The sequence below is a fragment of the Anser anser genome, assembly GCF_964211835.1.
Source record: "Anser anser genome assembly, chromosome: 26".
NCBI classification, from domain to species: Eukaryota; Metazoa; Chordata; class Aves; order Anseriformes; family Anatidae; genus Anser; species Anser anser.
In genome coordinates this window covers 2,075,315-2,099,092 of record NC_139747.1, presented here as the reverse complement: position 1 = coordinate 2,099,092, position 23,778 = coordinate 2,075,315, and the positions used below count along the sequence as shown (strand labels likewise).

At 55.2% G+C, this 23,778-nt stretch overlaps 1 protein-coding gene across 8 annotated transcripts in view; it reads right to left on the bottom strand.

The window, feature by feature from the left end:
• Window positions 1-689: 689 nt before the first annotated feature.
• Window positions 690-23,778, bottom strand: part of LOC310886680 (uncharacterized protein) — a 134,245-nt gene continuing 111,156 nt past the window's right edge. For 3 of the 8 annotated variants that reach the window (XR_014575421.1, XR_014575422.1, XM_083811582.1), the window contains one exon: window positions 14,480-20,318. The gene's annotated coding sequence lies outside the window, so the exon portion shown is untranslated. Of the gene's footprint in view, window positions 3,575-14,479; window positions 20,319-23,778 lie in introns of those variants that run through there. The other 5 variants (XR_014575416.1, XR_014575417.1, XR_014575418.1 and 2 more) reach the window with 5 other exon arrangements.

The following is a 23,778-nucleotide window of genomic DNA, read 5'->3' as shown; positions in this document are numbered from 1 at the left end:
GGTGGGTGCTGGGTCCGGCATGGGGTAGCCGAGTGGTGGGGAAACGGACCTGCCCCGCCGCAAAGAGGTTGGACTAGGTGATCTTGGAGGTCTCTCCCAACCTGAATGACTCCGTGAGTCTCTGAAAGAGCAGCGTGGGGGCTCGATTCGCCCCGGGGGGAGCTGCTGGGTGGCAGCAGGAGGCGAGGGACCAGGGTGGTGGGGACCCGCAGGAGAGGGACACGTCCGTACGGGACCGCGCGCGAATTGGCAGCTCCTTGGCAGGCGTTGTTGTCCCCGGTTGCATTCAATTATCCCACGGTGGCAGAAGGGGGGGGTTCCAGGCAGAGATATGAGGAATGGTTTCTTTCAGTGCTGTCAAATTTACATAGCATTAGAGATCCCAGCGGCAGGGAGACGAGAGTAATAAGCCTTTTGCCTTTGAATCACGGAGCCAGATCTGATTTGCTTTCATTTTAAATTGAGTTTCGAGCAACCATTCCCCACCCTGCCCCAGTAAAAAGAGTAGAAAGGAGTGAGATTTGACTGAATTTGTTTAGGTAAGGGGGGAGAGGGACCCTGGAGGGCTGAGGGCCGGGCTGTCCCCTGCCTCCACGTCGGTGGGACCCGGCCGGAGAGGCGCGCGCGGCCTCATCTGCATTCCTCTGCGGCTGCTCCCGCTTCCGAGTCCCAGGATGTGATGCTGATGAAAGACAGTTAATTCAATTTCAACAGAGAAATTGATTAATGGACTGGATTAAAATAAATCCCTGATGTCCCAAGGTCTCTGCGAAGCATACCAATTCCCCGCTACCTGCCCTCACCCGGCACCAGCCCTGCGCGCTCTGGAGAGGGAAAAGGGGCAGAGAACCAAGGGGTGGTTAGAAAAGGAGGTGAAACTGCAGAGGGAAGTGCATCCACACGTGGTTCCTCCAGCAGCTTCAAACAGTGCCCTCCCTGCATACGTTTCCCCAGCTGTGGCTCAGTCCCTGACGCTATGCTGCGTTTTGGGGGGAAGATGATACGGTTTGGGGCCGGGATTGTGGGGACCTGGTGCATCCCACTCCTGCCCTGCTCCCCCTTCCCACCAGCCAGGGAGCTGAACCGGGGTGCACACGGTGCCGGCTGACCTGGTTTCCTTCCCCAGGACCCCACTGGGGCTCGTCCCCATAACCACTGCAGCGGTGGCAGGCACTCGGTACATGCTTTGGGCTCCACGTGCGGTCCTTTGCACCTCCCCAAAAGATGCACAGTCCTTTCTGCCTGCCTCTAAACCCTTCCGGGGGGGGGGGGTCTGTATGGTGGTATGCACATCTCTTCCCCATATGTATGTATGTGGATCCATGGCCACGTGTGAGCCAGGGTGGGCACGGGGGAGGAGAACAGCCCTGAGACGAGCCGAATATTTCATGCTGTCTCATCAGCATCGGGAAAAAAAAAAAGTTGAGGAAGGGAAAGCACGAAGAAATGGGAGCTTTGGAGGCTCTACCGAGTCATGGAGAAGAGAGGATTTCAGGATTTTGTGATTAGTTTTATGCCTGAGGACTCAAAACTTCCAGCCCAGCAATACCCGCAGCCTCCCTTACAGTCCTTGAGTTCAAAGGCAATTTGTCTGCATAAAATTGGAGCAACCATTAAATAAGGACCTTTGATACCACGGTGAGTGGCAAAGCACAGAAATGAGATGCACTGAGACCCAGCCCGCTAGGACTTCCCCGAGCAAGGAGCCTGAATAATGCGGAGCCGCGATTAATCCCATGTTGTGGTTTATTGTGCTTTGGATAGCAAACACAGGCGTGCGAGCACTGCCCCGAGGGCTCAGGGGCCTCGTTTCCCATTGCTCTGCAGTCATTTATACCCGTGCAAAGTGAATATAAAGTGCCGCTATTCTGGCTCTGCTGGCATTTGACATTCACTTAGCGCTGCCACTGCGCTGGGGATGGCTGCGGGTGTGGGAGCGGAGCCCCTCTGCCCGCCCCGCTCGCTCAAGGCAGCCTCTCACGAGCGATTTTTTTCCCTTATGGAAAGTTTGGAGGAGCCACTTGGCGTTTTCTTCCCTTTTTCCCTTGGTTCCAGCTGCACGGTTCATAGCTGTTATACGCGCTTTTGTCTTCAAAGCGGTGCAAAAGCTCATGTTTAAGGTCAGCCGCTGAATCTGGAGCTGAAAGATAGCCCTAAAAAGTGGAACAGCAATGCCACTACAAATTACAGGCCAAAAAGCAATCGGATTATAAAACCCCTTTCCTTCACTGAGAATACGAACCACTGGGAAGGCAGCCTGGAAGCTAAAAAGGACAATTTGGGGAGATGTTGGTTCTTTTTGTTGCTTTCCCATCGTCTCTCCGCGGTTCAGGAGCGGGGCGATGCGGTGCCGCGGGTGTCCCTTCCCTCCTGCTGCTCCCTGAGCAGGGCTGGCAGCACCCCGCGGGCTGGCTGGAAAGGCTGCCGCTTCACAGCCTGCCTATCCCTTTGGAAATCTGGAGCCTTTCCTATGATCTTATTTTATTTTCCTTAATAAGCGCAATCTGATCAAGGAACTGCTGAAACGTTTCCGTAATGTTGGATCATTTCGTTTCAGTGCTGTCAAAACAGCCGCTGCGCTCAAGCAAAACCATTTCATTTTGATAATGCCAAAATGCTGCAACCCAAGGTAATAATAACAGAGGATGGAGAGGGACGGCGGATCGGAGCTCAGCATCCCGAGCTCTGGTGCCCCATCGGGTGCCGCACGAGCGGGGCCCCACGTGAAATATCCGTCCTTTGCGCCGCGCCTGGGATGCTGTCACCGCTGCAGGGGTGTCAGCAGCCCAGCTGCCGTCTGCTTTTCCGCCACTCTTCGTGTCATTTTCGAGCCACTTAGCAAATTTTCGTCCTTGGGTTCCGAACGCGAGCTATCCCCGGGGCAGGGCTGTGCCGGTGATGGGCTGTCAGGCAGCCGAGCCTCCATTTGCAGCCGGGAGGGGGAAGGTGCTGGGATTTGACTGGAAATTAGTTTGTGGCTAAAGTGCTTTTTATTGAAGCTTTCAGAAACGTAAATGTCATCGGTCCTGTCAAAAAGACATACGGGAGGAGAATAACGGGGGCAACGTGCCCCGGTCTGCAGGGACCCCGAGGGGCTCTGCGCACCCGGTGCCGCAGGAGCAGCACAAAATTCCTTCCCAGTGATTTCCACCCTGGGAGCTGAGCACCCAGGCGTGCTCTGCCGCTTCCTCTAAGCCCAGGAGATGAGTCACAGACGGAATGGGAGTCGTTTAAATGTTTAGGAATTCATCCACCTGTACAGGAGCAGATTTTGTCGGTCCGGTGGATCTGTGGGTGGCTCTGCTCTAAGAGAAGTGGCAGGAGGAGTGCCAGGCTGTCCCCCTGTTGGCTGCAGTTTGCCCCAACCAAAATAAGACCGGGACGAACACAGTCCCAAAGTTAGCCCTCGAGGAGGAGCACTCCAAGCCCTGCTGGGGCACTGTGGCTTGTGGATGTCTCCAACAAGGGGCAAAAAAAGCTGCCCGGCTCCACCAGGCTCACACCAAATCCCCGTCCCACTTGTCATCGTCGCTGTGCCAGGACCACGAGGGGCACAGGAGGAGTGGAAACGAAGCTGTCACAAAAACAAAAAAAATAAAAAATAAAAATTAATATATAAACCCAACTCGTTTAGGGAATCCTATCCATCTAGCTAGCTTCCAGATATACCCATCTATCACTCAGCCCTCCCCATGCTCTCCTATCCATCAGAGAGAGTTGAAATGAAACATTTTTATTGATCTCGACTCTTTTTAATTCTCTGTGTTTCTCAGTAGACATTTCCATTCCTTCTGGCCTTAGCGGGCCATTTCCCGGGGTGCAGAGCCCCGTGTTTCTGCAGCCCCTCGCTCGCTCTGTGTCACCCAGAGCAGGGGTAATATTCGTGTCTCCCCCGTGCCGTGGTCCAGCGAGGCTTTCTGAAAGCGCTTCCCTAAATATAGGAGAAAGAGAAAACAAAAAGGCAGCCAGGGAGGCTCTGTGGCAGGGTTTAACGCTTAGCCCCATGCCGGGTAGGGCAGGATTTGGGGGATGAAGGAGCAGCGCAGCTGCTGCAAACGCAGGAGTGTGCACCGAGGTGTGCAGCGCAGACCGAGCCAGCGACGCCGAGTATCCGCTGCTGTCCCAGTGCTGTGATTCAGAGAACCAGCAATAATAATATCCCGGAACCAGCCCGTGACAAGCGTGTGTTTAATGTGTCAGAGCCCAGCGCATTAATTGGCGTGCTGGAATTGTGCACGTGTGGCTCCGGGAAAGGCTTGGGCCGCCCATGGAAGCACGTTTGGATCCACGCTGAGATGCGAGCGCTGCTTCGCCTCGTGTTTCTGTAGAGCAGGCTGAGCCAGTGCTTCCTCCGCAAAATCCCTCGCAGCTCTGCCAGAGCTTTGGAAAGGATTGCTGAAAACCAAGGAGAAATACAGATGTGCTCTCAGATCCGGCAGCCAGCTCACTCGCTGCCAGAAGGGCTGACTCGGTGGATGCCGGCTTTGGGCTGGGATTTGTGGGGCTGAAGGGGCTTCCAGGAGGCAGGTGCTGGGTGCATGCGGGGCACTGGAGATGTGCCACGGAGGCAATTTTGGCACTGCTTTTCCCCACCCAAACCCCACTGCCCTGCGCTCCCTGAGCTCTCCTCTTCCCAGCAGCACCGTGCTCGCTCTTGGATTGCTTTCCAGAAAGAGCACAGCTTTTTGATTTTGCTCAGCCTCTGCCTCACACAGCTCACTGCCAAAGGGGCCTGCAGGTTCCCCTCAGGCATTTCATTCCCTTACAGAAGTTTTTGCTTTCCCTTCTGCATGCAGAGCCAAAGAAACACTGCAAAACTGGCTGGTGCCATGGGCGAGGCTGCCGGCGCAGCGGCCACGTGCCAGCAGCTCCGAGCCCGGCCTCTCCAAAGCTCTGCCCACCCTGCTGAGCTCCCGGAGCATCCGAGGGATGTTTTGGGGGGGGATTTGGTCCCTGTGTCTCAGCCTGATGCCCAGTGGGGACTGGGGGTGCTGCTCCCAGGGCTGCGTGCCTCATTTTCCCCATGTGCATTGCCAAAGCTCGGCGGCGTCGCTGCCCTGGGCGGCCCTGGGGGCAGGATGCTCTCCCCAGCAATGATCCTGTCCTCGGGGAGAATCCTGCCTCCAGCAGCGATCCCGTCCTCGGGGAAAATCCTGCCGTCACAGGTAATTTGCTCTGAGCACCATCCCCAAAGCGTTCAGCTGCAGGTTTGCTGAGCAGAACCTGCTCAGGGACAAGCCGAGCGCCGGCAGAGCCCATTAGCGCTCAGCTGCGTTCTGCTGCTCGTTCCGCTCCCGTTTCCTTCCCAGAAACAAATTAAATCTCTTTTATTAGTTCCCTTTTTGTACACAACTCCTTGCACAATTAGTGAATAATTTTCAAGAGCACAAACTAATTGCCTTGCTCCGTCCTCGCCCCGCAAAGCTTTTTGCTTTCATTTCGCTTTCACTTAATTTTTATTAGGATCAAGAGAGAACAGAAACTCAACCAAACCGCCGGTAACAGCAAGAAAAAAGAGCCTGGTGCTCTGGAGCAGAGCTGGAAGGCTGCGCAGCCCCTGCAGGGTGAGCAGCTCAGCCCGGACCATTTTTTTCCTAGTGAACAGGACTGTGCTGATCTGCACTGGGGATGTTTTGGCCGGGCAAAGACGCAAAACCTCTCCCTTTTAATTAGTTCTTAAGGACTTTGCTTTGCTAGAGGCTCACTTTGATTTCTCGCTGCAAATCGGCGCTTCGCCTTGCTGAGCTCTTCACCCACCTGCCTCGGCCGTGCCCAGGTCCACGACGGGAGCACCAGCTCCGTTCGGGGTCAGGACAACCAAAATCCGTCCGCCCTGACCCCAACCCAGCGCCTGGCCCCCTCCCACCCCTGCCTTTTGCACACTCGGGCACACGCTGGCTACGTTTACAAGCTATTTGCTTATTAACCATGGCTCGAGCTGCTGCTATTCCAGCGTGGGGCTCGAACCGACCGATCGATGCTGCCCCTTTTCCCTCTGATAGATTCCCGAAGCTCCGGGGACCCAATCAATTGAAGGCGACATAAATCACGCTAATTAAACCATCCTGCGAGCGCGTTTCGCAGCCTTCGGGGCTGGCAGCGGTGTGCACAATGTCCCCTTGGAAATCCGAGCGTGGTTTGCTGGCTCCCCTCTCATTGCAGCGTTTGGGGTAATCGATTCTGAAGCCCTTGTCCTTTTAGGATGTCAGAGCCCCCCCCCAGCTACCTCTTTGGGGTCAGTGGCAGCCAGGATGGGTTTAATTAGCTGCTCTTTTCTCCATGGAGGTGCTCGCAGGCTGCACTCAGCAGCAAAGAGACCCGAGCATCGCCCGCCTCAGCGCTGCTTGCTTGGGATCCTGCCTCCTGCTCCATAACCGCCGGGAGCGCGGGTGCTAAAGAAGCACCCTGGGGGCTAAAGGAGATCAGAAACCCAAATTACGGGGGTGCTGCTTGCCAAGGAGCTTTGCCCGAGCTGTCCCCGCCGCGGCTGCTGTCAGAGGTGTGCCACCGGCCTCCCTGTGAAGGCAGCAGCACCGCCGGTGCCCCGCTCATGAACATTCACGCCGCGGCTGCTGTGCTTTCTCCCGTACTGTGCAATTATCATTTTAAAGGCTCGCAAACGCTTATCGGGCTGGAGCATGATTTAAGCGAGCGCTGAGCTGGTGCCTGCGAGGGGTTGGAGCTGCGCGGGGGGCTCCGCTGAGTGGGCAGGCGCACCCGTCCGTCCGTCCGTCCATCCATCCGTCCGTCCGTCCGTCCTCACCTGCGTGACAAAAAGGCTGGGACAAATGCAGGGCTACTCAGGGGCTTCATAACCACCTACGTGGGGCAGGATGGTCACGGTGAAGCTGAGCCGAGCAGCCGCAGCAAGCTCGGGGGCTGACGGCTGCCAGCGGGGCAGGGGGGACCTCGCGGCGCTGCCGTCCCTGCTCCGCCGTCATCATCCACGTCCCGGGAAACATCCAGTAAAAGCCTCTCCGCAGGCAGCTTCCCATGCACGCACGAGGTTTTTTTAATCACCGCTACGACGAATTTAAACCAGAGAGCAAGCAGAGAGATGCTGCGTGGAGGGGGCTGTCAGAGGAGAAACGTTCCCATCAGATGTCTGGCTGCGCCCTGCGTGCCGCGCACAGACACCACGACGCTGCTTCTAGAGCCGGGGGTCCTGCCTCACGCCCGGGGCCTCTGAGAGCTTTTGCAAGAGGAAAAAAAAAATAAATAAATAAAGGGGCATGGTTTAATTGTTAATAGCTCCCGAGCATAAAAGCCAGTCGCAGTTCACACAGGGAAGAGGGCCCCTGGCAGCTCTGCAGAGAGCATGTGGCATCGCAGCTTGGCTCGCTCTGCCGAAGTGCTGAGCATCCAAAGCCGGGGCTGCTGAAGGGACGGGAAACGAGAACATGATTTTGCAAAAGCTACTGCTGCTTCAGGCTGGCTCTGCGTTGGGCCCTTTCCAGTGCTGACTGGGAATATCTTCTCGCCGGCTGCCCGCCCCCGCTCCGCGTTGCACATGCTGCTCGGCATATGCCGAGGGTTTTCACTGAAAAACCTGAAAAACCAAAACCTGCGCGAATGTTTTCAGGCTCGGCTAACCAGAACCAAGGTAGTGTTTTAGTTTTTCCGTTTGCGCTGCGAAGAGGTGTTTCCCACAGAAACCTGTGGGAACTCTGCTCTCCTCGAAATCTCCATCTGCATGCCCTGAATTTCGAATTTCTGTGCCTGGCCTCGTGCATTACGTACAGGGGAGGCTTCAGGCTCCACATCCCTGCTCAAAAGGTCTGTAGCTGATGCAGCAGGGCCACTTCCAGGGGCTGTGGGACCTCCTGAGCCCCCCCACGAGGTCCTGCCGTCCTCTGGGGAGCAGCGATGGAGGGCGGCGTTTTGGCAGGTTTGGCTCCATTGATTTTATAATTAGCGCAGGGCCCGCGGAAAGGATGCTTGCAAACGGACTGTCTGCTGCCTTGGGTTTTTCTTCCCCCTTCCTTCACATCGGGTTATCTCCAGCATTATCACGAGGGGGTTTGCTCCTGCCAAGAGTGCTGGATGTTACAAGTGTCCTCTGAATGTGCAATCACAGCAGGCGACTCCCCCTTCCCTCCCTTCCCGGGTGCCTGACTCGGGATCTTGTTGATGATTAAGCTCAGCGTCTCATAAATTATGTTTCACCAAATTGCTACATTAATAAGGGGCCGTGTGTTCTTGGAGGATCATTAATTATAGATACATTTTTATTTTCCCTGCAAAATTGCCCGTGTCCCTCGCTGGGCTGATTACGCAGCCGCATCAGGTGCCGGGTAAGGGACGAGGACAGGCTCCAAATTCGGTGGCTCCTGGGGTCCAACATCCCTGGAGGACACCCTGGGACCCCCCCCCCGAGCTCTCCTGCAGCAGCACTTTGTGCTTCAAAGCCGCCCAGGGCAGCAGATCTGATACCATCCTATCAATAAGACGCCTCCCACAGCAAAGCTGCCCTGCAGGCTCCTATTATCATTATCGATTCCTTATTAGCAATCGTTTACGCCGGGTTGAAGGTTGGGGCTGAGCTCCCCGTGCCCTGGAGGGCACCCAAGGAGCACCAGGAATCGATGGCAGGGAGTCCCCAGGCGCTGGGGACACCCAGCGATGAGGGATTCCCTGGAGCCGGCGGGGAAGGGATGCCTCTACCCAGAGATGATAAATTCCCCATTTGCAGATTTATTACCGGCACTCAGAGGGGCGGAAAACGGGATCGTGGGGTGTTTTCCTTTTTCGTTAAAGCCGTTAAAGTTTTATGTCGTGCCGTAATGGTAAATGAAGTCAGCCCTGAAGTCTAACTAGTCGCTGATTAAATACCTTCTCTTCTCAGCTGCTCAGAAGCATCACGGACTCCTCCTCGCTGAGGGCTTCTGCCCACCCCAGTAGGGCTGGTGCCACAGGTGGGGGCTGGTTCCTGGGTCTGGCAGAGCCCCCCAACCCCATCCCCAAACCCCAAGGGCTGGGTGCAGTCCCCGGGGGTCCCCCCGCACAGGTCCCCTGCGAGCACGCACGCGCATCCCTCTTCTCCCCTGATCTCATCAAAGATTTAGCAGCGAAGAGACAATGATATTTGCAGGGAGCTCACAGAGGCTTCGTCCTCTTTGCAGGATACATGCAGCACACTTCCCAGTACGTTAGGCAGCGCTATAAATATTTAAAGCTAAATTATCATTGCCCAAATAAATGAGCGAGATGCAGCTAGGAGGGGTGAGCCCCATGCCCCGTCCTCCTTCCCTTAGCCCGGGCGGTCCTGCAGGGCTTCCCCAGGGAGAATTGAGGGGATGCTGCTTCAGCTGGAGCTGGTGGCAGCTAAAATACCGTCTTCCCAGGGAGCTGGAGGGGTTTTTACTGGTAAAAACCCATCTTCTGAGACGGAGCTAAATATTTACGGGGGGAAACCTATAGATCGAAGGGATGGTCGAAAATTGGCAAGGCTCAGTAAGCTCGTGCGCACAGCTCAGCTATACATCAGCGGCAAAATAAATACATCGAGAGCTCCCCTTTGGAAAAACGTCCATGAATTACGGTTGCTTGATGTTGCTAATAAGGCAGTGGGCAATGTGATCAGCATGTTCGACCTTGGCTCCCGAGGCAGACACTTGCAGACCTTGCCTCCATCCCCTCTGAGAGAGCAAACCCCAAACCCAGGAGCAGTCACATCCCTGTCCCAGGGCACGGCAGGACCCACGGAGGGGCAGCTTCTCCCGGCGCTGCTCGGTGCTGTGATGGTACCACCGAGCCTGTTTCATATCGAGCGATTTCCTGCTCCAAACAACACTTAATGTCAATTATTGCGTGCGGCGCAGGCAGTTTTTCAATTAACTGCCCTATATAATTTTATGTTTCCAGTCTACTCGTATGTGGTTTGTGCATAAACCTTGCGAAATGATGGCCCAGGCAGGCAGGAGCCATGAATTTATTTTTAAGAGGACGCAGCTGAGAGCCACAAAACCCAGCTCTTGTTCTCTGCAGCCGCCTGGGGCCTCAGGGCTTTGCCCTGGGCTGCCGGCCCCTGGGGACAACGGGGTCCCTCCGAGGGACCCCACCCGCCTTCCTGCACCTGCGCTCAGAGCCACCTCTGGAGCCCCTTTTTGGGGTACAAATGGTGGGTTTGATCCCATTCCTGTGCCCATGCTGAGACGTACCTGGAGAATGTGGGGCAACGGCGCAATTTGGGCAGGAATCACTGCATTTAGCCATTTACACTCTCTCCTGTGACCGGAACCAAGCTCAGTTTGCAACTATTTGCCATTAACACACGAGCACTGGTTCATATACGTATATTCGCCCTAATAAAATCCAAAGCGCTTTTTTTTGTTTGTTTGTTTAAAAAACCAAAAAGGCTCCCAGCAAAGGAAGGCGTGAGACCCGTGCTCCGCCTGTCGACTTGATGAATGCGCCGCGGTCCGAGGCAGACCACTCGGCTTCCCCTCGTGCTCCCACTAATCCCCGTGTCCATCAATCATCGGGGGAAAAGCCCCGGCCCCTCGTTTATTACGGCTCCAACCAACACGCGTGGCAGCGGCGGCTTCTCCCTACAGCAGAGGCGCAAGGGAGCGGGGAGGAAGGAAACCTTTTTGCTCCTCTTACCTGGAGTTATTTCCAGCCTCCCGAATATTCGGGGGGGGCTGGGGGGATGCTCTGCCCCCCCCTTGCAGCAGCCGAGGGTGCAAAGCAAATAACCGAGCGCTCAGGAACGAGTGTGCAGAGCAGGAGCCCGCGCCGGTGACCCGCGGCACTTAAGGCTCGGTAAATATGTTCCTGATAATCAGCCGGTATTTGTTTAACGCACAGTAATGCTGCTGCAAAGCTCCGGTGAAATACAGAGTTAATTAAAAATGTCTTTGAAACGGGGCCTCTCGGGAGAGCGTTTTGTGCCCTCCGAGGTGGGTTTTTCCCCTTCTCGCTGCCCGTCCCCGCCGTTAATTTGCTGATTTCCTCGTTTCCCTGCAGTCCGGGGGCTGCCTGCGGGTGGGCACCGGGGGCTTGGCTTTCACCCTCCCACACACACCCCCAGGATGGATTCGTTTCCCTGCAGCAGAGCAAAACGAGCTTTATTTCGGCACAAAAGCTGCAGGGAGAGGCCGTGGCACCGACGGGCACGGGGACAGGGAGCCGACACCCTCGGGGGCTGCCACGTTGCCGAAGGTTTTCCACGTGCAGGGGGGGCACCGACGGCGCTGGGAGCGCAGGACCCCGCTCGCCGCAGCCGTCCCTTCCCCGGCACGAAGGCGAGGTGATTAAAAGTTAATATCGGGCCGCGGCTGGAGGCTGTAAGCCGGCTGTAATTACTCGGATGTGGGGATATTAAGGGCCGGTGTAATTATAATTCCAAGGTAATCGAGAGAACGCGCTCGAGCGGGCTTTGTGCTAATGTTGTGTTTTACATCGGGCTGCTCAGCACCGTCCCCACGGGCTCTGCTGCTCGGCCCCGGCAGGTTTTGTCCCCGTGCCACCCCCTCTGGTCACCCCCGGCCCAGCCCTGGCACCGGGACGGGAGGTTTGTGCTGAGCTTGGCAAGGGCTTGCTGCAGATGGGGGGAAAAAAATAGCGAATAAAAAGCATCTGATTGATTTTTTTTTTTTTTTTTTAACTAATGGAAGGGTTGTGCTGGGGAACAGGACACATTTGTGGCCGGTCTCAGAGCTTCCTACGGGACCGTGGAGACTGCGGTCACCGTGCTGGAGGACAGACCCCCCCCCCCCCCCCCCTCAGGGACCTGTGCTGCCCGTTCTCCACCAGTCAAACTGGGAGAACTGGGAGGGAGGCTTTTACGAGCTGAGGGTGCTGGCATCCCCGAATGAAAGCGAATGGCGTGAACAAGAAGATGGGGGTGGGAGTGCGGGGGGGAAGGAATGAGGCTGAAGCCTCTGAGCTGCTGCCTCCAGTCCCACCGTCCCCGGATGAGGCAGGATTAGCGACACCGCAGCCTCGGAGCCAAGGCAGCCGCTCTGAGCCTGAAGATAAGGCACGGAGGGAGCGAGGGGGAGAGGAAATCCTCTCCGGGCAGCCCAGCTCAGCCGAGGGTGCGGAGGGGGAGCCGAGCCGTCCCGCAGAGCCCCCAGGCTGCTGCCGCTCTGCCTGGGCCGGGTGGATTTGGTGGGGAGGGTTTGTCTCCTAACCGGAGTTTAGGTTTGGGTTTTGTTTAGGGTTTGTCTCCTAACCGGAGCGTGGGTTGCGCTCGTTTCTTCCTTCCGGCACCTCGGCCGCAGGAGCAGGAGACGCTGCGGGGAGCGGAGAGGGCGAGATGATCAGAAGTCGTTTGAGGAGCAATTGGGGTTGATCCGGGACCCTTTGGGATCGCGGGGCTGCTTCTGCCGCTCCCAGCTCGTGTCGGTTTAGCTCCTGAGAGGCAGCGTGCCAACACAGGGGGGCTTTGGGGATGTGCGTATTCCTGGGGCAGGCAGGAGACCCCCGTTGCATGAGGCACAGCCTGGGACCACCGGCAGGGGGGCAGGACACCTGTAGCTCACCCTATATGCCCTAGGACAGGCTGCCTGCACGGTCTGCTTGGCTATTGCCTCCTCTGGAAGGTTTCCACGTCCTTATTTACAAGGCCTCTCCAGCCCAGAACAACCCCCTTTGGAAGATCAGTAGCGCAATCATCGCTGGGCCATGAAATAAGACCTGAGGAAGTACGGCGGAGCGTAATTTACCTACCGCACGGCTGAACCTGCTGAGAAATAAACCTCCGTCCGCAGGGAACGAGGCACCGTCTCTCCGATTGCGCTCTTAGATCACCGAGCCATCCCCGCGGGCAGCCAGCTCCTGTATATTTGGCGCAGCCTCTTCATCCTGCGCCGAGCATGATTCTTCCCCATAGTCCCTAATGCCCTGCACGCAGGATTTCTTCCCCCCCCCCCCCCCCTTTTTTTTATTTCTCCATCGCCTCTTGTTTATATCAGGTGTCGTCTCCATCCCGGCGCTTCTCCCCAGCCCTTTCCATTATGCATGAGCACGGGCATCGCGGGCTGGAGCCACGTCCTCCTCCGTTAAAAACCCTTCCCTGCTCCTCTCCGGGCTCTCCTTGCCGCCACGCAGACCTGCGGCAGCTGCAGCCCGAGCATCACCTTCTGCCTCCGCCGGCTGATCAGAGGCTTTTTCGTCGACAGCCAAAGCCTCGCCTCGCACCTGCACGGGGAGCACGGAGGAGCGGAGCAGCTGCGAGCCAGCTGCTGCGGGTGACGGCGGCGAGGGGGACGTCGCGGTTTGGGCTTCGGCTGCCTTGCATCCCTGGTCTGGCACCGGCCTGGCATCGCCTGCCCTTGGCGGGGACCGTGAGGACAGCCAGGGAGGGACGGAGGAGAGAAAGCAGAGGAATCACCTTAGGACAGCCCGATAACCCCGCTCTGCCCACGCCAGCCCTGCAGACCCCAACACGAGGGGAGCTCGACCCTAAACCTGCGCTGAAACGGAGGCTTCACATTCGCAGTAGCGGCTCAGCTCCCCGTAGGATGTGCACTGCAAATAGGCTGGGGGGGGGAAATCTGCTTTCTTTTCTCTGCTCTTTCCTTGTGCTCAAGAGAGAAGAAAAGGAATAATAAAAAAAAAATGTTCAGGCTTTTTTTTTTTTTTGAATTCCCCACTTTTTTTTTTTTATCCGAACACTTTCAAAGTTAATTTCAAAAAGCTGGGAACACTTGATAGTTTTAATTAATCTGCCGCCTAGGGAAATACAATTTGTGTAGCCAGAACCTTTCGCCTGCCTCCGGATAGCTATCTCGCTCCGGGTAGCGCTGACGGTGGCAGCGTGGCAGCGATTGCAGCGGTGGCTCCGGCGCTTTTATTCCACTCGATCCGAGAGCGACGTGCGGCGCGTTCGTCCTGCCTGGGCTGTGCTCTGCCGGCAGGGCCATGATCCTGCACAGCCCTGTGGGATGCTGAGCCTCCCCCCCTGCCCGCAGCAGCCCCCCTGGTGGAAACCACGCGGGAACAGCGTGTTCGCCCCGAGTTCGGATCAATAGAAAACCAAATATTGAATGATTTTCTCCCCCCCCCCCAACCCCCCCGGCTACTGGCCAGGTCTAATTCGAAACGCACGCTCAGGAACATGTTAAGAACACCGTGCTGCGTTTGAAATACAACATCACGTTGAGGATTATTTATTTATTTTATCTGCTAACTCACTTTAATGAATCAGAAGCGAGTAAGAAGCAGGGCAAATGACGCTGTCTGGCTTGCTGCGTGCCACCGGTTGGGGCAAAAGCAGGGGCTCAGCACCAGGGGAGCCCTGATCCCTGCACCAGCTTGGTGACCCAAACGGCCGGCACTTTCCAGCCCAGGGAGCGCCGTCTGCAGCCCCAGGTCCTCGGTGGGCACAGGGCAGCGAGGAGCAGGGCGCTGCAAACCCCAGGGGCGCGGCGGCCGGGCTGAGGTCCACGTTGCTGCGAGCCCCGGCCCTTCTTAGCCACACACGGTCTCCCACGTGGAAACTCATCCCCGTTCTCAAGTGTTTGCTAATGCACCGTGTGCAAGCAGAAAGGGGAAAAAAATAAAATAAAATAAAAATTCCCTGGGCGCACAGGGCTCCCTCCTGCGTGGGGAGGCAGGATGAGGGTCCGGGGTGGTCCCTGTGCATCTTTAGTGACGGTGGAAGGAGCGCGGCCACGGAGCGCCCAAGGGGCCCTTTGCTTTTTGCAGCGCCCCCGTCTTGCTCCCATCAGGAGGTGAGCGGTTCGGGCCCATCACTCCCCATAATCGAGCATAAACACTGCGTTTTGTAGCCACTTAGCTGGGGCTGGCATTTGGAAATGACATTTAAAGGTCACTGCCAATCTTCCTGCACGGGAGAACGCGGAGAGGAAGGGGCGCGGAGGAGAGGGGCGCCCGGCGCGTTTGCGGGGCTGGGAGCTCTATGGGACCAGGGGCTGATGTGGACGATTTGGGCTGAAACGCCCCAAATCCCTGCCCAGCTCCTGCCTGTCGGTCCTGGGCACGGTCTGCTGGTGCCAGGGCAAATCCCAGCCCTGGGTAACGGGACCGGGGGTGCAAGCAGCGGCCACGTGCAAAAGGAAAGGTGCTGAGCTGGTCCGTGCCTCCCCATCCCTCCTGCCCTGCTGCGTCGTGCTGGGCATCTTTCTCCCTTTCCCAGCTAAGGATTTCTCCATCCCTCTGCAAGGAGGATGCTGTTTGAGGAGATTCACAGCAGGATCTCCAGGGGAGAGGTCTCCGTGCCGCGACGCCAGGAGCGGAGCCCCCCGAAACCTGTGCCCAGCGCTGCAGACATCATGCAGGAGGCAGCGGGGGGACTTCAAGCAACCTTGCACCATCAAAATTAGCATTAATTGACCTCAGCGTGACGGGGAGCTGCCGCGCACGTGGGCAAGCACGCGTGTCCTGCGTGGCACGGCCGTGTTGTGTCTGCCAAAGCTCGCCTCGGGCTGCCGAAGGCGATCCCCAGCAGCTGGGGCGCTCGGGGAGCCTTCGGGAAGCGTTGGTGCCGCGGTGCACGGCGCGGCGACAGCCCTGACATTTGCCTTATTACGATTATTGTTACTATTTCGCTTGCATTCGGTGCGGCGCATTTTCTCTCGTCTAGCCCACTTCACAGCAACTCCTCAAGTGGGGACATAATACACATTTTAAAGCACTGAAAATCACACTCCACGTATTCAGCTCCCAAAAATAAAAATGAAGAAGTCAATACAAATTAAGTAAGAAAGAAGAGACAGTCTGTTTCCATTCTTTAAACCAGGTTTCCAGGCAATTATTCTCCTATCTCCCCCATAAAATTAATAAGAATTCTGCTTGAACATTCAATAGGCTTTGGTTTTGCATAGCATCTTTGAGGCAAAAGGAGGACAGAATGCTTAATTAGTTTCCTACAGCCTCTCCTGCTTGCACAATATGTAGATAGCGTTGCCCGTAGGAAGCTGTACACGCACAGGGCAAAGCCTGCCGTGCAAGGGGGGGCTGCCTGGCTGGGTAATAAGGACGGGGTCGGGGGAGCAGGGGGAAAGGAGGCGAGCTGGGGCTCAGGACACGAGGAGCGTGATCGATGGCTGCCCATCGATTCAGCCTTCCCGAAGGGGGAAGGAAAGTGCTCCCGTATCGACGGGCGCTGCCGTGAGCTGCGTCCCCGCGAGCAGCCGGCCCCGGCGGGGTGAGCTGCCCAGAGACTGCAGGTATTGACCCCGTCCCCGTCGGTCCGAAGGCTCCTGTACGCCTATCGATAATCGAACAGCACAGGGAGGTCATTAAAAGATATGCAAATGGTATAAAACACCCAGGCGGCGTTGGCTGCCCCCAGCATGCGCTGCCAGGTTGCGTCCTCGCAGGGCCGCGCGTTTCCCAAGCATCAGCTCAACGCCCCAAACTTTGAAAATAAAACTTTTCGAAAAAAAAAAAAAAAAAAGAGAAAATCTTTTTTCTCTTTTTTCCCTTTTTTTCCAGAGGTGTCTTTCTCCTCCCCAGCTTCCTCTCCCCCCGTGCCCACGTTCAGCCTCCCCTGCAGGAGCTATCTTTCCTGCCCGTCTGTGCTCTCGGCAGCCTTTCTGCCTCCTCCGTAAATAGCAAAGAACTGGATCCTGTGGAAGCAGGAGCCTCAGAAGTAACAGAGCGATAGATAAATGGATGTGTCCATATGGAGAAAGACAAATAGACGGGAAGATAAGGAGACTGGGTAGCGAGCGGTGTGTGTGTGTGTCTGAAATCAAATTAAGAAATTTCTCACATATGTTTCGTTCCATCAAAACCTCAATTATGCAGACTGTGTTTCCTACCTCATCACCATAAATAAAGCACAGTCTGCAAAAAGGACAACAATAATATTACACTAATATTATTGCCGCCCATAAATAAGCACAGCGAGAGATGGCTCTGATAATCAGGAGGTCATTTCCAATTCAGCATCGTGCTGCTGAGCACCGTGGCACAAAGTCTGCAGCAATTGTGTTCGAGGGCCAGGCCCTTCGCTGGGTAATATCAGCATTTCTCTGCAGTTTAGGAGAGCCAGACTATCAGTATGGATCCAATTAACTGCCTGCTTTTGGCCACGTCTGAAACCGGTGTAAATCAACATAATCCCATCGACATCAGTCGAAACACGATGATCTATATCCACTAAATAGCTGTCCATCCACCCATCCATGCGTCCATCCATCCACCCGTCTGTCTGTCCACGCATCCGTCCCTCCATCCATCCCTCTCCCTGCTGTTCACGCCAATTCACATGGCTCTACTGAAATATTTGTAAATATATAGAGATGCATGTGCATATGTGTTTATTTTTCTGTTTGGCTCTATTTATACACACATATGTACGCATATATAATTTTCTGTCTTTAAAATATTAAAATAAATTACATCTTTTCACAGAATACAGACATTAATTCTGTTTCCAGGAGATTTGTCAAATCAGTGGTCTGTGTTTGCATAACAAGCTCTTTGGTTATGCTGTGCTGCATATAAATTACCACGTTGTCAGGCTCCAGATCAAAATCATTGGGTTTTAAGCAGAATCTCTCACATTGATTAAGATGTGCTTTACGTTATGTGCATCCATTACATCTGGTGGTGGGGAGACGAGCCCTGGAAGCAGCTTTGGGAAGAGGTTGGATGCGGACGAGGCTCAGAAACCTCAGAAACCCCTTTGCAGAGGGGTTCCCTCTCGCCCTGCCATCACTTTTTGGGACGTGTCCTGGAGGGATGGGCAGGGGTGGCCGCATCCCTTTGTGATGCGGACACTGGAGCCTCACATGCAGCTTGGGCTCGTGGTGTTATCACCCAGCCGCACGCACGCACGAGGAGTCTATTAAATGTACAACCCCCCGACTGTATCTCCTCCTCTTAAAAGCTGAACTTATCTGCCAAGGCACTAAACAGCTTGGGGTTTATAAAGTGTAATCATGAAGCGCAGTCCCCCTGTCGACACAGGCAACAGTCATCTGCTCGTTTGTTTTAATGAGATAAAATCCTCTCCCGAAGTCACGGAGATGGGGTTTGAGTTCTTTGCTTGCCTCTGACTTTTCTTGGCACGGCTTGCCCAGGGCGACGGGGACCAGCTGCTGATTTATCTGGTGCCTGTTGGGGTGCATGAGGTGCGCAGCACAAGGTGGGAGGACAACATCCCAGGCAGGATTTGCGCCGATAAATGCAAAACGCACAGACGTCCAGGAACCCAAATCTGGGAGGGCTGGCGTCTCTGCAGGGCAATGCCAACGTGTGGGCAAGCAGATTCCTGCCAGCAAAGCCAGTCAGCACACGGGCTGCTCTTATTTCTGCAAAAAGAGAAGATATTTCAATTTTTTATGGAGCACCAAGTAGCGCATCAGAGCTTCCCATGGGATGGAGATGCTCGTTTCTGCTCAGCTTCTCTGCAGCACCATCCCCACGTTGCAATCACCTTGCCAAGTCCAGGACTTCCTGGGGACATCTGGACATTTCTTGTCGGAGCCAGCCTTGCCCGTGCAAGAAGACTTCGCCAGCCAGGTGCCGCGGTGGATGCGACGGAAAAGCACCTTTCCCAATGAAAAACGGAGCCCTGCTCCGTGCCAGAGCCTGGCTTGCTGCAGCTCTCAGGCTTCCAGGAGGCTGCCAAGAAGCGGGTCATTCCGGGCTGTATTTTTAGCTCGCTGGCACCTGCCCATGAGGAACGGAGGTGAGACCTGCCAGCGCACTTCATGCAAGACTCTGGAGCAGCAGCAGATGGGAGCAGTTCCTGGCTGCTGACAGGGATGTGAATAGGAGCTTAAATTAAAGCAGCTAAGTTATGGGTGCTTTTTCTGGTAGTCTAGCCACGTGTGCCAGTAGTATTTTTCCTTAGTTTGCACAGAGGCACTGGGGAGCCAGCTACAGTTTAATTGTATTTCTTTAATTTTGCCAGCCAGGAGCCTAAAGGCAGAGGCACATGAAAGGAAATTATGATTCGGGAGAATTCCTCTTTTTGTTTACCAATTTAAAGTGCACTTCCTTGGTGTTTTTCCCATTCACAGCAGAGAAAGAAACCCACAGAAAAATCCAGCAAAATGAGTTTTGAAGTCCCCTACTGTGCCTGCAGAGAGGAGAGGCAGGGACTTGCTGGTGTCCCGGGGTGTCTCGTGCCATACAGCTATTATTTGGGGTTTGGGGAACCAGAGAGGCTGTGAAGCACACTGACTTGCTCCAGGCATCCTCAGGGTCAGAAACCAAACCCAAATCAAGCGCACGTTGAACATTAAAAGTTTTGCATCCTTGGATCCGTGTCCCCTGCATAGCAGCACAGACGCACATCTCTGCAACATCCCTTCGAATAACCCAAGGCCACCGAGCACGGCCGGCAGGAGGACCCTTAGGGCTGATACTTCTTCAAAGAGCATCTCCCAGTCCATAAATATTTCCACCCAAATGCAGGACAAAGCATAATGTATAAAAGATTGAATAGAAGATATATTATGCTATTGCATACCAATCCTGTCCTCGGGAATTTATGGCTTCGATATATCCGCTGTTAAAAGAGGGATTCTGGCTGGTGGAGGAATTCAATTCATCTCGAATCCATTGCAAACCATCAATATTATGGTTTGCCCATTTCAACTGGAAATGGGATCAATTTTGTTTTTATTTTTTGGCTATTTATGGTCAAAAATAAGTAAATTAAAACCCGTGTTGCACCACTGATATGGCGCCTGCTCTGGCAGCTCAGGTGGGATCTTTGCCTTTCCCACCCCACTTCACGGGCACTTTGAGTCTTGGTTATGGCTAGAAGCTGCCCCAAAAGTGGCAGCGCCCATTTTCATGGCAGCATCCTCGATATTTCCCCCACGCCACCATATGATCGTGCCCACATCACCTACAGGGTTGGCTTTTATCCTGCTCATTTTTTTTTTTTTTATGGAGCCCGTGCCTCTATGCTCCATCAAACCTCCCCAGCATGGAGATACCTGGGCTCAGCGCACGCAGGCTAACAGACACATCTGGAGGGAGCAGCGGGGAGATGAGGTCTGGGGGGGCTTAGCGAGCGCTTGTGCAAATGCCCCTGCTCAAGGAGCCTCTCCAAAGGCACGGCCGTGCGTAGCTGCTCTGCAACCTGCTCCTGTGCTGTCCACGCTCTTGCAGCTGGCTCCTCGGGGGTGCAGCTGGCACCCCTGTCCCTTGAGCACACACGTGAGCTGGCCCTGCTCACGGGTCACAATTAGGGTTAGGGTCACTCATAGTTAGGGTTAGGGTCACTCACTGTGGATGCGCCACCTCGTTTCCCATGCGCTGAACTTCACAGACCCAGGGGGCTCTCTCCAAGAGCAAGGCAAGGAGGCGAAGTCCTCACGGGGACGGGAGCACTGCACAGCGAGCACCGGGTGCGAAGGAGCAGCTGGTGCCCCGGGGAGCTCAAAGTTAAAGAAAAAAGAAAAAGAGTGGGTTTTGTTTTTCCAAAAAGCAATCTGTTCCAAAGCAATTATGCCCTGCTACCTGTGCTGAACTTCCTTGTTCTTCATTGCTGTGACATTTGCATGAGAATGGGATGAAAAGCATTTTTTCAGGCGGCAGATTCCCACCTGTTCTCCCTGCTCCTTCCCTACCCGAAGGGCTTGGCTGCTCCAGCACGGCCCCAGCAGGGACACGGAGGCAGACCCAGCTCCCTGTCCCACCCCTGCCTCCTCTCCAGCCATCTCCTCAATCCCAAACGCGCGCCACAAAAAAAGAATAAAAAAGAAAAAAAAAAATAGCTGGTCCTTTTCTATTTGTTCGGTAATCATATTTGATTTAATTTCATGTTTCCTCCTCATTCTTTTTGCTGTGCTTGCTGCTCAGAAATAATGATGGCAATGTGTTGCAATTACTCCTGCCTATGTAGCTGATTCCTCTCCTTTCCTTCCCTTGTCATTTCCAACCCTATTTTTTTTTTCCCCCTCCCTTTCATACAAAGACTCTGGCATTTCAGCTTACTCACCTGGAAACTGCTACATTTCCTGGTTCATTCTGATTAGATTGTGTCTCACAGACGTGTACTGCTGAGCCATTTTTAAATAAGATGTTCGCTTAGCACAATCACCTAATTATTTGGAGTTTAGTGCCATTGTATTTTTACATAAGCTCTCACAATTGATTTTTTGGGGGCAGGCAAGAAGAGCAATTGTTCCCCCCAAACACCGACACATTTTACACACGTTGGTTTTTGTGTGCGCATCACATTTTGAGAAAAATCAATGGGATGTATTTGCTCAGCCCGAGACAGGACACGTGCAGCGGGGCTGGGGCCGGGAGGACAGGGCAGGAGCTGGCACCAGGCAGGCACCCGTTATAAATCACAGAATTACAGAATGATTGGGGTCGGAAGGGACCTTGAACGTCACCAAGTTCCAACCCCCTGCCCTAGGCAGGGATGCCAGCCACCAGATCAGGTTGGCCAAGGCCCCACACAGCCTGGCCTCGAACACCTCCAGGGATGGGGCATCCACAACCTCTCTGGGCAACCTGTTAAGCAATCTGGGCAACCGTTCCTGTGCCATGGGCAACGAGCCTGCCGTCCCCGCATTTACCCCTGGATTTATCTGTGCCCCGTGCGTGCCCGCTGCCCTCTCGCCGAGGCTCTTCCCATGCGCATCAGCCCGGCCCCAACGGGGATAAAGCAAATCCCAACGGGATGGGGCGCAGAGGGACAGGCGGAGGAGGAGGGCACTTCATTAGTGCCCCACGCTAATGAAGCACCTCCCGGCACCCACAGCGCACGCAGACATTAGCCACCAAAAAGCTCCCTCTGCTCTGAGCGCCGTTCCAGCGCCGCTGCAGCCATCTGGCCCTCCCGGGGGGGGGGGACGCTCAGCTCTCCGTATTTAAAGGATTTGTAAATTTGTCACAAACCGGTGAAGCGAGGGGAGCGGAGCCGCGCAGCGGGGTTTGGTGGCCCAGCTGCTCGCCGCGCCTCCCCGCTGCCCGGGCGCGAGCATGGCTGGTAACGAAGCCTTTAATTACACTTGCCGCCAGCCCCATAGGAGCGTGGCCGCGGCGGTGTGATACTCTCAGGCACTGCCCCTGCTATAGCAGTTTTTATTCCCCCTGGCTGATTTCTGGGCTCTGCAGCAACCTTGGGCCCTCCCCGTCTCTCTCCCAGCCCCAGTTTCCCTTCTGTATGAGCAGCAATTAACGCTAACGACATTTCTGCCACCCGCCACAGGTGAGCCCAAACAGGCAGGGCTTGGGTCTGACCAGGTGTTGGTTTTACAGCCAGGTAGGGCAGGCAAAAAAAAAAAAGAGAGAGAGGGATTTATTTCCTCTCCAGTTCAAGACTGACAAGGACACGGCTTAATCTAGGGCAGGCGTGCTCGAAATCCTTGTGCTCTAAAGAAAATTTACGAGCCAAATTTTTGCCACATTGGTATAAACTGCTTTTGACTTGGATTGCACTGGCTGCGCCTCAGATTAAGTGGAATCAGGGATGTAAATCAGGAGCAGCCCCGTGAAGCTTCCCGGCATCGCGCTGCTGTCACCATGCTCACTGGTCCACATCAGCAGCATCTCCATAAACCCGGGTGACATTGCATCAGGAGCCGTGATCGCCCCGGTGTAAATCTGGGCAGGCACTTGATTGCGATATTATTTCACGGGGACAAGCGAGGAAGAGAGGAGCCGGGCTGCTTTTGGCGGGGAGGAGCCACAGCTCAGCCGTAAAGGGAAGTTCACCTTGGGTGCTTCGCCCATCCTTGGCCACGAGCAACTTCCCCGAACCGCTCGGATTTGGGGACAGATGCGGAGTTGGGGACAGATGCGGATTTGGGGACGAATGCGGACTTGGGGACGGATGCGGATTTGGGGACGGATGCGTCGTGGTGTGGGGAGCTCGGGAGGCCCACGGCAGCACGCACTGCAGGTCCCGGTGCTTCGGCTGCAAGCGTCGTGCAGGGACGTGGGTGAGAGCAGTATCGATCAGACTGCGTTACGATCTCTAAGTAATTCTCGGCAGCCGACGGCTTTGTTAATAGTCAGGAGGCTGATAATGTGCGAACGGTCTCGGCTGGAGACGGCTGCAGGAGGAGGGGAGCTGCCTGCGAGTTCCTGGGTGCCAAAAAAAAAAGCAGCCTGGACCAAAAAAAAACCCAGCCTGGACCACAGCGGCCCTCCTGAGCTGCTGCGTGGGTCCGCAGCACCAAAGGGTTTGGGGTCTGCGAGGTGCTCAGCATCCTGCATCCCCCTCCCTGCCTCTCCCCGGCTGGCAAGGAGCTGGCTGGAGCTATGAAAAATGCATCGCTCGGGCTTCATCTTCTCCTCGCTTCGGGAGTTGCCAAGTTAAACCGCTCCAAATGATGATCTGGGCAGCGGCAGCCCCGCGCGAGCACGTCGGGCAGGCTCAGCGCCAGGCGGGCACGGGCGCTGCTGCGCAAAGGGGGAGCTAAAAAAAAAAAAAAAGGATTTAAGGCTTCCCCACTCGGCACGCAGCGGCACGCTCCAGGTACAGGCTGCTCTGTCCCCCTGCCCTTGGATTTGATGCTGGTGCAGCAGAAAATTGGGCTAGGAGTGGATGAGAACTGATTTTATTGCCATCGGCGGGCTGCACGAACTTGGGTTGAGTCCGGTCTCAGCACTTCTGGCACCGCTGTGAGATCCTTGGCATCACTGAGAGAGTGACGAAGGCAGCAGGAAGGGCAGCGAGGGGCTGGGGGAAATTATTTGGGGTGAGGTCCCCGGGCCTTGTCACAGGGCCTACCGGTGCTGCCTTCAAGGAAAACCTGACTGCCATTGCCAACGTGCACTTCTGCAGCCTCTTTATGGGAAAAAACGGGCAGATTGCACCTTTAGCCCGATTTCCTGTTAATCTGCCATTAAAATACCAGCCAGGGGACAGAAATAGTG